The sequence below is a fragment of the Desmodus rotundus genome, chromosome 11 (genome assembly GCF_022682495.2).
Source record: "Desmodus rotundus isolate HL8 chromosome 11, HLdesRot8A.1, whole genome shotgun sequence".
Classification (NCBI taxonomy): Eukaryota; Metazoa; Chordata; class Mammalia; order Chiroptera; family Phyllostomidae; genus Desmodus; species Desmodus rotundus.
Window position 1 is genome coordinate 90216392 of NC_071397.1, and position 12836 is coordinate 90229227.

Below are 12836 nucleotides of genomic sequence, written 5' to 3' on the forward strand. Positions count from 1 at the left end.
AAACAAGTTGAATTGGTGTTTCACAGAGGGAACAACCAGAAGCCCATATTATGGCCTCTCACATACTGGAATTTAAGTTAATTCATAAGAAATTGGCATGGACCTCCAGTCAAGATGGCGGCATAGGCACACATGGCTCACCTCTCTGCACAACCACATCGAAACTACAACTAGAATATAGAACAACCATCCCTCAGAACCATCAGATATGAAGTTGAATGAAAGCCTGACAACTACAGAATTAAAGAAACCACATACATCCAAACTGGTAGGAACAGGCTGTTCCTCACCCATGTATGGTAGATAAAAATTCAGGAGGGGTATCTCCAGAGTAAGGGGTCCCAGCCCCACAGTAGGCCCCCCAGCCCATGGTTCCAGTGCCAGGAAAATGAGTCCCCACAACTTCTGGCTGCAAAAACCAGTGGGCATTGAGTCAGTGAAAGAAACTGCAGGAGCCCCAGGCTGTTCCTAGCAGTTCCTCTTAAAGAACCTACACACGGACTCACCTACTCAGACTCACTCCCTCTGAGCTCCAGCACCAGAGTAGCAGCTTGAAAGGCACCAGTGGTACACAGGAAAAAACTGAAGTCTCTGGCATCAAGGTGAGCAGAGACCATTGTCCATTTTCTATACCCTCCCTCCACCCCACTCCCACAGCGGGCAAGCTAGTGCCGTATCTGAGACCCCAACAACCTGGCTAACACTGTTTGACCTCTGAAGATCCCCAGAGACTCCACCCCACCCAACTTACAGTCCCACCCAAGCTGCTTGTCCATATGAATGGCTGCTCTTGGCTCATGCCTCACAAGTTCATAAATCCTATCAAACAAACAAGTGCCAGCCTCACTGATCCCCAGGCATGGCACTAGCAGCAGCCAGCCCAGATTCACACTTTGGCTTCCCCTGGGAATCTCCAAGCCCAGCACAAGTAGCAGCCATCTCAGATTGCTATAGCTCAGACAAGGTGGTCCAAGGCAAAACACAGGTGGGGCCTGACCTTGGCCTGCACCACTTGGAAAATCCTAGGGCTAGCACACCCAGTGAACAGCTACAGACCACATCGGAGTACCACCACCCTGCCCCTGCACAGCTGATCCTCCAGAGAGGGAGGAGGTTGGTGGTAAGTGGTCACAGCCAATCATTGCAGCTGACTGGCCTGGGTAAGTCCTCCCATTGATCTGCCAACAGCAACCAAGTCTCAGCTACAAGAGGAGGGTGTACTCAGCCCACATGAAGGGTGCACCTAAAGTACCCAGGTTGAGTGAAAGGGGAGGCTGTGTCACTGGACCTGACAGGACACCTACTACATTAGGCCACACTACCAAGACATGGAGTCAAAGCAACTCTACCTAATACATAGAAACAAACACAGGGAGACTATCAAAATGAGGAGACAAAGAACCATGCCCAAGTGAAAGAATAGATCAAAACTCCAGAAAAAGAACTAAACAAAATGGAGATAAGCAATCTTTCAGATGCAGAGTTCAAAACACTGGTTATAAGGATGCTCAAGGAACTTAGTAAGGGCCTCAACAGCATAAAAAAGATCCAGTCAGAAGCAAAGAACGTGCTAATTGAAATAAAGAACAATTTACAGGGAAAAAACAGTACAGTGGCTGAAGCCGAGAATCAAATCAATGATATGGAACATAAGGAAGCAAAAAACAACCAATCAGAACAAGAAGAAAAAAAAATCCAGAAAAATGAGGATAGTATAAGCAGCCTCTGGGACAATATCAAGAGGTCCAACATTCACATCATAGGGGTGCCAGAAGGAGAAGAGAAAGAACAAGAAATTGGAAATCTACTTGAAAAAAATAAAGAAAAAACTTCTCTAATTTGGTGAAGGAAATACACATGCAAGTCCAGGAAGCACAGAGAGTCCCAAACAAGATGGAGCCAAAGAGGCCCAATCCAAGACACATCATAATTAAAATGCAAAATCTTAAAAGCAGCAAGAGAAAAGAAGCTAGTTACCTAAGGGGGCATCCCCATAAGACTGTCAGCTGATTTCTCAAAAGAATCTTTGCAGGCTAGAAGGGATTGGCAAGAAATTTTCAAAGTCATGAAAATCAGGGACCTACACCCAAGATTTCTCTACCCAACAAAGATATCATTTAGAATCAAAGGGCAGATAAAGAGCTTCCCAGACAAGAAAAAACTAAAGGAGTTCATCATCACCAAACCATTATTATATGAAATGTTAAAGGGACTTATTTAAGAAAAAGAGTATCAGTGGGTTTGGCTGGGGTGGGGTAGAGGGGTGGGGAAAAAATGCAGACAACTGTAATTGAACAACAATAAAATAATTTTAAAAATAGAAAAAAGAAAAAGAATATCACAACTATGAACAATAAAATGGCAATATATACATATCTCTCAACAACTGAATCTAAAAACAAACTAAACGAACCAGAAGAACAGGGACAGATCATGGATACAGAGTATTTTGATGGTTGCCAGATGGGCGGGGAGTGTGAGGGAATGGGTGAAGAGGTGAGGGGATTAAGAAGTACAAATAGGTAGTTACAGAATAGCCACGGGGATATAAAGTACAGTATAGGAAATGGAGTAGCCAAAGAACTTATACACATGACCGGTGGACATGAACAATGGTGTAGGGATTGCCTGAGGGCCTGGGGGGTGTTGTGGAGGAATGGGGAAAGGGGAAAAACTGGGACAACTGTAATCACATGATCAATACAATATAACTTAAAAAAAGAAATGGTCATGAAAAGGGAGAATGAAATAAAAAATTAAGAGTCATTTTACTTTCCATGGGGCTGAGGACCACACCCCTACATTCCTTTTTTGTTCCTTTGATTTTAACAGGTAAATCGATTAGCTATTTCAAATGGGATAGGTGTTTGGAATATGTTCCTTCTGGTTAACCGTAGCCCTTATTCAAATACTGAACTGGACCATATCTACAAATGTGTTCATGCTATTAGTATGTCTCCAGGGTGCTTCCTTGCCTTCTACTTGGCCTGTAAAGAATCTCATATGTAGCATGGTATTTGTCTTAAAGAAATGATTTCTTATATACAGAAAATCATACCTGAACAAGAACCAGGACACTTCAAGCAAAGCTGATTCATGTGGGTGGTACTTTCCCAAACATATGCTGCATCTTTCTTTTTGCTTTCCTGATCTCGTTTTCGGGGGAGGGAGGGTGCGTAAAACGTCAGGATCACTTGTGTTTTGCATGTCTTTGTTTCATCCTTGCCTGCCTTTGTTAATCACTCCAGAAGAGTTGTTCAGAAATTAGCTGTCAGATAAAGCCATGCCCAGCAGACAGAAGAAAATTGCATATTAATTTATTCATTCACTGAACCAAATGTATTGACCACTTAACTATGTACCAGATTCTGTGGTAGGCATAGGGATACAAAAGTATAAAATTGCTCCCCTCCATCAACTCAGATTGAGAGGAGTAAAAGAGTAAGTTGTTACAGAACCACCTGGTGCGTGCAACGCCAGAGGTGAACGTGTGGTTTACCAGGAGTTTGTGGTTGCTAGACTTAAGGTGCACCAGGAGGGGAAAGGGGGCGATGGTCATGGAAAAACAGAGGAAAACCGGATGGTAGATGAACTGGTGTCCCTACTTGGGATCAAATATGGAAGGTAAATGTGAGGAGGTCAAGACTGGAACCTCACTAATCATGAAAGCCTTGTGTTGATCTCGGCTACAGTGACCAAGCCCTGGATCAAGCCGTGGAAATGGCACCAGGGGACAGGTATCTCTCCTACAGAGGGAGAGATAGCAGGAGTTGGTGACAGGTAGGATACAGAATCTGAAGGTGCAATGTTGATAAAGATGGTTTGGTTTACCGCATGGGTGACCATGTAAAGTGCGGTACCATTTCAGTGAGCAAGGAAATATACTTTTGAGAAACAGGTGTGTAGTTTGTTGTGATGGGAATCACATATCCAGCAGCCGGTGGGTGGTAGGAAAGTTTCAAGAAGGAACTAGAGGTCACCAAAGAGAAAACATGAAAAATTTTTCATGGAATTTTGTCCTTAGACAATGGCTTAACTTGGCAAGGCACATCTCAGAGAAGTGAAGTGGCCGTGAACCAGACGTGAAAGGGGTTGAGGACTTAACAGATAAAAGGATAAACCAGGAATTCTCCACCTTGGTTCCCTATCAGAACCAGCTGGAATCCTTGAGAGCTGCCAGTGGCCAGGCTGCACCCCAGACCAACTAAAGCTCCCTGGGTTATTCCACTGTGCCCCTGACCTGAAACCACCGGTAGAAACTCTTCTTCCAGAAACTGCAATGGAAAAGAAATGAGACAGATTAAAGAGTACCATGGGAGGTTATGTCAAAGATGGAAGTTATTTTAGAATTACCTAAGGGCCAAATACCAGCTGAGAGGAAGAAAAGCAAACAAGAAGAGTGGTGCAAACTCTTAAAGGAAGGGAGAATGGGAGGGCACTGACGACGAGCTCTGACTGGAAGGGAAGGTATCTGCAGGTGAGGGTAGCAGGAAAGGATGGGTGTGCATACAATTAAGTGTGGAGGTGGGAGAGTGAGGAGGCTCTTCATTATCGGCAGGGCAGTAATTAAATGCATCCCAAACAGATACGTTTGAAATGTCTTCTGCGGGGAATAAACAAACCTGTTAAGAAAACATTTCAGGAGACTCATGGCAGGAAGGCCGAGTGGCAAGATGGCTGTGCAGATTCCTTCCAGTTTTGACAAAGTGCTTTGTCTGCATCTCCCTGATTCTCACCACACCCCCAGGGTTAACCCATTCTCAACTCAGAGTAGATCATGTAAAGCTAAGTAGTGTTCTCTTTCTGTATCGATTACCATTTTGTCATCGTCATCACCTTCATCAATACAAATTTTCACGAGCATGTGACCATAGTAGGTTCCAGGGGAAACCATTTGGGCCCTACCCTGCGCTGCATGCATTTGTGATATGACACGTAACAGGGATGGAGAAGGAGGAGCTAACCGTCAGCCCCGGGGCAGTGCCGTCAAGTTCAACCCGTTCACTCTCTACATATATTCTGTGTACGTGTACAGTGTGTCTGAAAAGCTCAGCCCTGTATTTCTCTCTATCTCTTGCCCCATAACAGTTTTGCCCAAACAGAGCAATTGTAGCTCAGATTAAGGCATTATATTCTGATGTGGTGGCTGCTAATACTGCCTAGAAACCAGCAGCTCCGCTGCGACTCTGCAGGCTGCCCCTCTGTTCCTGAAGCGCCCCGTGCTGTGACATCTTTCTGCCTCGCTCTGCCAGGAGGGCAGTGGGCTGGGCATGATGCTGTCCTCAGTCACTTCCACCTCTCTGACCGTACAGCTGTGCAACGCACGCAGTGTTAGTCCCAGAAGCACGCCTGGTCCAGGAGCTTTGCATGAACGGCCAGCCCGGTGCCCCCTTCGACTGTCTCACTGGCCGGACTTCCACACTCGGGACCATCTCCTGATTGTTTCAGTTCTGCTGAACCTCAAGTGGAGAGGTTCAAATAAAAGCAACGTGGAGCCTTTTGTGTGTAATTGTGTTGAAACTGAAAGCTCCTACCAAGGTCTACCTTAGGCTTTCATTTCATGAAATACACATGATTCACAATAACCATTTACAATCCCATACGCAATCTGTTGACAGAATTATCATCTTGTTTCCTGATGGAATCATCAGAAACAATCTGAGCCTTCGGGGAAATTCTTTAAGGAAATCTCTTAAAGAATCTCTTAAAGAAGGAGTTGATTTTTCAACTCCTTCTTTAAAAGCTGTATAATGTAGCAATAAGGACAGAAACTTCGGAGTCAGGCAGATTCACTGACCCACTGGCCATGTCACTCCTGCCCCAAGCCTGTCTTAGTCCGCGAGTGGGCGGAGATATCTGCCTCCCCATCACAAGTTTCTTGTCGTGTTGGGCTGAAATATTGCAAGTGCAGCAATTAATGTGGTGACTGCCTCCCAGTAAGGGCTTGGTACACAGAACTATTATTGTTTTCATCAATATTAGGGGGAGAGCTTTATTGAGGGGAGACGAAGGGAGAAGCGGAATCGTGGTCCTGCAAAAGCGGGTAGCTGAGGCTTTTTGTTGCTGTTCTACCATATCCCACTAAGTGCTGCCAGATGAAGGGAAAATCCCTCTGCAGCCTCCGCGTCAGGCAGAGGGCTTCCTTCTCTGAACCAGGCAGTTTTGGGGGTGTCTCCCTTTGTGTTCCCTCTAGAAAGACTGACTCTTCCGAGTGATTGTGTTTTCCTCGTCATGCTTCATGCTAGAAAGCCAGCCACGAGCAAATATAGGACATGCTTTTTTACTATTAATCTCACACCTGGAACCATCTGATTTTCATGTATTTTATTTTCTCTCTGCCTTCTTTGGGGTTTTATTTTACATTTGCATCAGCTGTAGTATCATGGGCAACTGTGTAAGCTGCTGTAAATCATTTGTTCACATGAAGATATTCTCGATCAAAAAATAAATGAGGGATAACTGTATATTGCCCCCCTTTGCATTCTGGTTTTGACGAATCCATTGTTTATCTCAGAACTCAGCAGGTCAGAACCTTGCTCCAGTGCCAGCCAGATCAGCCAGGAGGGTGCTCCAGAATTATGGCAGAGGTCACCTTTAGGCCTGAACGGACCATGCATTTAAAATGGCCCATTCATTCTGCCCGTTGGCACAGATGCTGTGTGGTTAATTATTGTGATGCTAATATCTGTGCATATCTTTTTTAATGTGGATACCAGGCTGAAAACTTGGATCGAAACCAACAATCAACAGATGGCAATCACTCGGGGTCATGGCTGTCCCGGGCCAGATTTTCACCAGCGACCGTGCATATAAGCCCCAGTGTGGCCGAGTAGCCACTCCCCCCATGTCTGCATACCCACCCAGAACCACCCCACTGGGTGAGTCTGTGACTATTGTCCTCAGAAGAGGAAAAAACCTCCTGTCTGTGCCTGAAGGAGGGTCTCAATGTGAAGTTACAGAAATATTTTCAGCATCAGCGAACTTGAAATGTCCCATATTTTCATTTCTTCATGTTAAGTGATATGTCTGAAGCTATCCCTTTTTAAAAGTATCTGTCTCATAAAGAATCACTGGGGAATAGCATGAAGAAGGAATCATAGATAATTGCAAAAGCAGATTTGGCCTGGGTCAGTAATGTTTGAATGATTCCATTTAATTTCGCATTTCTTCATTGAACACACACTCAGGTCGCTGCACATGCTCCAGGATGACAGCTCTGAAAAGGTCCACCCTCCATGTGAGGACCTCATTGAGTGACTGGGGTACAGAATGCCACAGAACACAATAATAAGGCGTTTTTTCATACTTTCCCTTACTCTCCTGAGCCATAGTCGTGCAAAAATGGGTATCAGCTGATGGCAGCTCTCACCCCCAAAGCAGCTCAATTATGCACAAAATCTCAGATGCTAAGTATCTTGATTGGGTAAGTGAACGTGGTAGAAAAGTCAACCTGGATTAAGCAAAATAAAAAAGGCGAGGGGAGGCTAGTGGCCACTGTAACTAAAAACTGAAGGCCCAAAAGCCACTTCAAAATGCTGTAATCCTGTGGCTCAGACAGTGTCACCAGGATGCCCTTGCTCCCCCGGATCTCTGGCTCTGCCCACATTTGCCGGCTTCAGCCTCAGGCAGGTTCTGCTCACTCAGCAGCCCTGGCAGCTCCAGCCTTACTGCCTCCCAACTATGAGAGGAAAGAGGCCCTCCCTATCCCAGTTGCTTCCATAAAAACCATGAGAATCAGTCTGATTTGCTTGGTTTGAGTCACGATTATCTCTGTATTTGTTTGCTAGGACTGGGTCTTAAACAACAGAAATTTACCCTCTCCCAGTTTGGAGGCCAGATGTCGGAAATGAAGGTGTTGGCAGGGTTGGCTCCTTCTGAGGGATGGGAGGGAAAATCTATTCCATGCCTCTTTCCCACTTTCCTGTAACCTAGGCTTATCGAGGGCATCCTCCCTGTGTGTCCTCATCTTCTTCCCTCAGTTCGTGTTTCAGTGCTCAAAAGTCCCCTTTCTATAGAGAGGGGCACAGCCATATTGGATTAGGGCCCATTGTAATGACCTTATTTACCTTGATCACCTCCGGAAAGAACCTGTCTGCAAATAAGGTCACATTCTGAAGTAATGAGGGTTAGGACTTCAACCCATCCTTTTTTTGGGGGGGGGGGGGGTGCGGGGTGTGGCAGTTCAACTCATAACAATCCCTAAATCAAAGACAATGTTGGTGGGACAAAAAAGGATTGATTGGCCAGTTCTGGGTCACATGAGCACCCCAGAGTTGGGAGCAGCATCACCCCCCTAAACATAGTGGTAAGAGTGAGAAAGGGCTGGTTTTCTAGGGAAGAATTAGGCCACTCTACGAAGAGAAAGAGAGAATGGATGGTGAGCAAGAAAACAATCTTCATTACACCAAGCATCATTAAATCAAAATAAAGGCCAAAATCTTATGCCCATGCCTACATGTGGACTATATATGAATAACCAAATAAATTACAAAAGTGTATATATTATGTTATTATTCAAATGGAATCATAGCATCTAAATTTCTCTCCAGCACCGCATGGATTAAGAGAAGTCTTGCATGTTGGCATCGCTCTAAAAAGGTGAAATTGCATTTGGCTGTTTAGATGCCAACACAGGGAAGAGTCAATCTAACAACAGAAAGACAATATTGATGTCCCAATCCCATCAGTTCTCAAAGAACAAAGATTCGACAGTTGTGGTAGCCCAGGGAAGGACATGGCGTCACTCTTGGCTGGTGTCTGGTCATGGGCGAGGGCAGGGATGTTGAATACACAACAGGCGTCTTCTCATTCCCCTTCTCTTGTCACAGTAAACGTGAATCAGACAAGGCATTTGTTCCCACTGAGCCTTGGTGGGGCTCAGAGTCGAGGCTGTGCAGAGTGTGTGTGTGTGTGTGTGTGTCCATGTCCATGGGATTGACACCCAGGAGTCATAGAGCCCACACCTTCACGCCCACACCTGGCAGCCCTGCGCAAATCCTCCCCAGGTCAGGCTCCTGGCGGCCTGTATCACAACCAGAAGTGGCTCAAGAAATTCAAGCCACTTGCCCTCCTGGCCTTGAAGATGCCACTGAGCTTCTGAGATCCCTGCCGTAGGACAGCTCCTCACCTGACCTATCCTACGCCCACTCTGTTCCTGGATGCTTATTTTCTACCTGTGCAAGTGCGCACAAGCCACATAGTCACCATTATATAATAATATTTTAATATTATATAATACACCCCTTGGCTTGATGTACCCTCTGATTTAGAAACAGCCTTCCTTATGTCGGGGAATGCCACTGCATGCTTCTAGTTCCCAGAGGCCCAGGAATGCACTGTTCTGACAATGGCTCAGGATATAGGCTGGTCTTTTGCCAGCTTTCTCACTGTTAGTTCATTTCTTTAATAGCGTCGTGGTGAGAGTCTTTTCAGAACCCGGGGACTCCAGCCTCAACCCTTTCTATTAACTAAAAATCCCTGAATAACCCTCCATATGGCGCTGCCATGGTATTTGATAAACACCTTGCTGATTATTTATACAACTTGACGCTTATTTTGACAGGTCGATCACAGTAGTCTGTATTGCAGCCCAACTTGTGTTGTGCACGCCTTCCCACAGCTCTCTATTGCTGGGGGAAGTGATCTGCAGAATTCCTGCCACAGCAAACTTGGGGGAAGTGAGGAAACAGGAAAGTGTAGTCTAAAACAAAAGCAATTCTGCAAAGCAAGGAAAGGGACCCAACTCTATCAGAGGTGAATACATTCGTACCTTCTGTCAGTGGGGCTCTGGGCTGTAATATGCTTTAACTACCTGGATCAATAAAGGGCAAGGCCTGGAGGTAGTAGTTATGCTAATCGGGAGTAACAAGAAAACAGGCAGGGTAAGCAGACACTGTCTCGGGAGAAATAGACACATCTGTTAAGGAGGGCAAGATGTGGTTCCCAAGATGAGGTTTTTCCTATCATCAATTTTCTAAGAAATGCCAAGTGCAACGGTCAACATCACTTCAGTTCTTCCCTCAGGTGATATTGAGTGCCGCAGTAGACGGTTCTCCCAGGTACTTCTGAACAGTAGCAGAAAGATAAAAACTCAGCAGTTGCCTTCAGGAAGCAGACAGCGTGGCTCAGACCGCAGCAGCATGGGCACACGTGTGCAGACACACACACGTGCACTGCAAGTTCTGTTCACAGTAAAAAAGAAATTTCAGAGCGAGAGCACAAATGGCAGAGTGCTGTCAAGAAGAGAAGGGACCCGTGTCAGATGGGCTGAGTCACAGAAAGGCCCTGTTGGGGTGGGGCTTTGGTTCCATGGTTGGGGTGGGGCTTTGACCACAGAGAGGATGCAGGCACCCCAGGGAAGAGACGCTTTGATCAGGAAGGTAAGAATCTCTGACACAGAAGCTGCCTCACCGTCATTATATCATATTTGTGAAAAACGCCCTACTAGATGTGGAAGTGAAAAAGCTCTCCAGTAATGTCTCCATGAATGGGGTGGACACTATCTTAGAACTAGAAACTAAACCAGTTAACCAAACTGAGTGGATAGATAGCAGCTCCCAAGAAAATAGATGAGCCCTTTGAAAAGTAGATTAATTACATTACCAGGTTACTGTGAGATTCTGACCTTTATAATAAACCTTGACCTATAAAATTGTACACACGATTTTCTCCAATCATCTGAAATATACTTAAAGCTCAAGTATAAATAAAGTCTAAATAAAATTTAGCCAAACACATGAATATTCAGAAAAACTATCAGAACCTCTTGGAACTATATATATCACATTTATTTCCCTTAATTCCATCCTTGTATCACTAGCGCTAGTTATAAAGGAATCCTTTCCCCAGAAACTAGGCTATGGAATAGTGACCACATTTTTTTTTTCAATTCTTTTTATTCCATGAAAGAGATGTAGGAAATCAGAAATACCACATGTATCCCATGAATCATATTCCAGCATTTAAGGAAAATTGTGAGTTAAATGGGTCAGATAACAAAGGATATGATTAACCAGAGCACTGGACTCCCATACATATCTTTTAAAAACAACATACAAACATCACAGTAATGCTACACAGTATTAATTTGGAGCTGTGAATTCTGTGAGTTGAGTGTTCCGGAAAGTTGTATGGTATAGAAGGAGACCTGAACTGAAAGCTGTGATAATAAACAAGTCGTTTCCCATCCAAGGGCTGGCTGCAGCTTTCCCTCTGCAGCAGGGGTTGGGTGGAGCAGGGTACTGTGGCCTGGGTCCATCTCCCAGAGCCTTGGAGTTCTAGCATTTCCTAACAGATAGTAGAAACCGGGACCAGGAAACGGGTTTGCAGGGTTGCATAACTGCTACCAGCAGGGGGCAGCACTGCTTAGATAATCTATATTTTTGCCCATCTTCATTTTGGAAAACCTGTGAAAAAAGGAATTTATCTCTTCAGCCCTTAGCAGCTCAGTGGCCTTTCAGTGGGCCAGAGCCAGAGTGACCTTGTCCCAAAGGATTTGTATTTCCAAGACACCAGCACCTGCCCCATAGCTGCGCTATCAGCTCACACTTCCCGTGGACACTCTCACTGACGATGTCCTGACAGTTGATTTTCCTTTTTATCTTTGTCGTATCTTTATTTCCTCCTTGTTTCTTGTGACAGAAAGAATAATTTTACTTGGAAATTTAAAATTTGGGAAACATAGTAATCTTTTACCAATCTTTCTTTCCCCAAAACAAAGTCCCCTATATGAAGCGGAATTTGAGATAAAGACTTGAGAGGCAACTCTCCAGGAAGGTGACGCGTTATGCAATGAAGAGCAGAGGCGAAACCATTTCCGTGGTCTGTAGGAAATGACCCTCTTCCTTTTGTTAGGAAATGGCAAAAAGAAAAAAGAAAAGAAAAGCCATTAATTGATCAGCGATGCCCCTGCAGGTGAAAAAGAAATGAGGCCAAAACAATTGAATATCTTGTTCTCTGAATCCTGTTTTATTTTAATGATGTAAATGTTTATTTAGAAATTTAGTGTTCTTACAGAATAACACTAAATCCCATCTTCTAATTAAATTTTAAAGTTCAAATTTGTTATTAGGATTAAGTTCAGCTTATTTTCAAGATAATTTAAAAATTAATAGAAAACAGTTGTTCCATTTAGTAAGAATGTACTACTCTACAATAAATCTTAATTCAGATTATATATCAGCCTTTCATTTTGCTGACGTATGCACCTTTGAAATGCTGTATCTATAACTGGAGACTGTTTTCCATAAAACGAGAATTTGGTGGTGAACACCTGAAGGTGTCATCTGAAGAGCAACAGGGGCCGTGGTCTAGAGCCTGCTGTCACAAAGAACTGCAGTCACTTACATGAAAGCACTTCCGTCGGCTTCCCTCTTTGTTCTTCCTCTTTCCTTTCCTTGGGCGTCATTCATATACTGGAAGCATTTCAAGCAGGGCTGTGTAATGCAAGAAACCTCTGTTTTGAGCTAGACACACCAGGATTTTAAACCCAACCCTGACACTTAAAATTTGTTTGACCTTGAATAACTCATTTTGAGCCAATTTTGGTCGTCTCTAATATAGGTAAAATAATAATACCAATCTTATTGTTCGTTGTTGGGAAAGTTAATTGAGAAAACACATGAAGCTGTAAAGAGCATGTAGTAACCAGTTGGTAATGGGATTTGGGGGATTTCCTGCAGGAAGCCTGTGATAGAAATTCTCCAAGCCGCCTGTCGTTGATTCCTTCCCTCCTTATGGGGACATCTGCTCCTCACACCAAGAGCCAGATACTACTTCTCCTCCTCTGAATCTGGCCTGGCGTCAATAACTGCTTTGACTGGCAAAATACAGTAGAA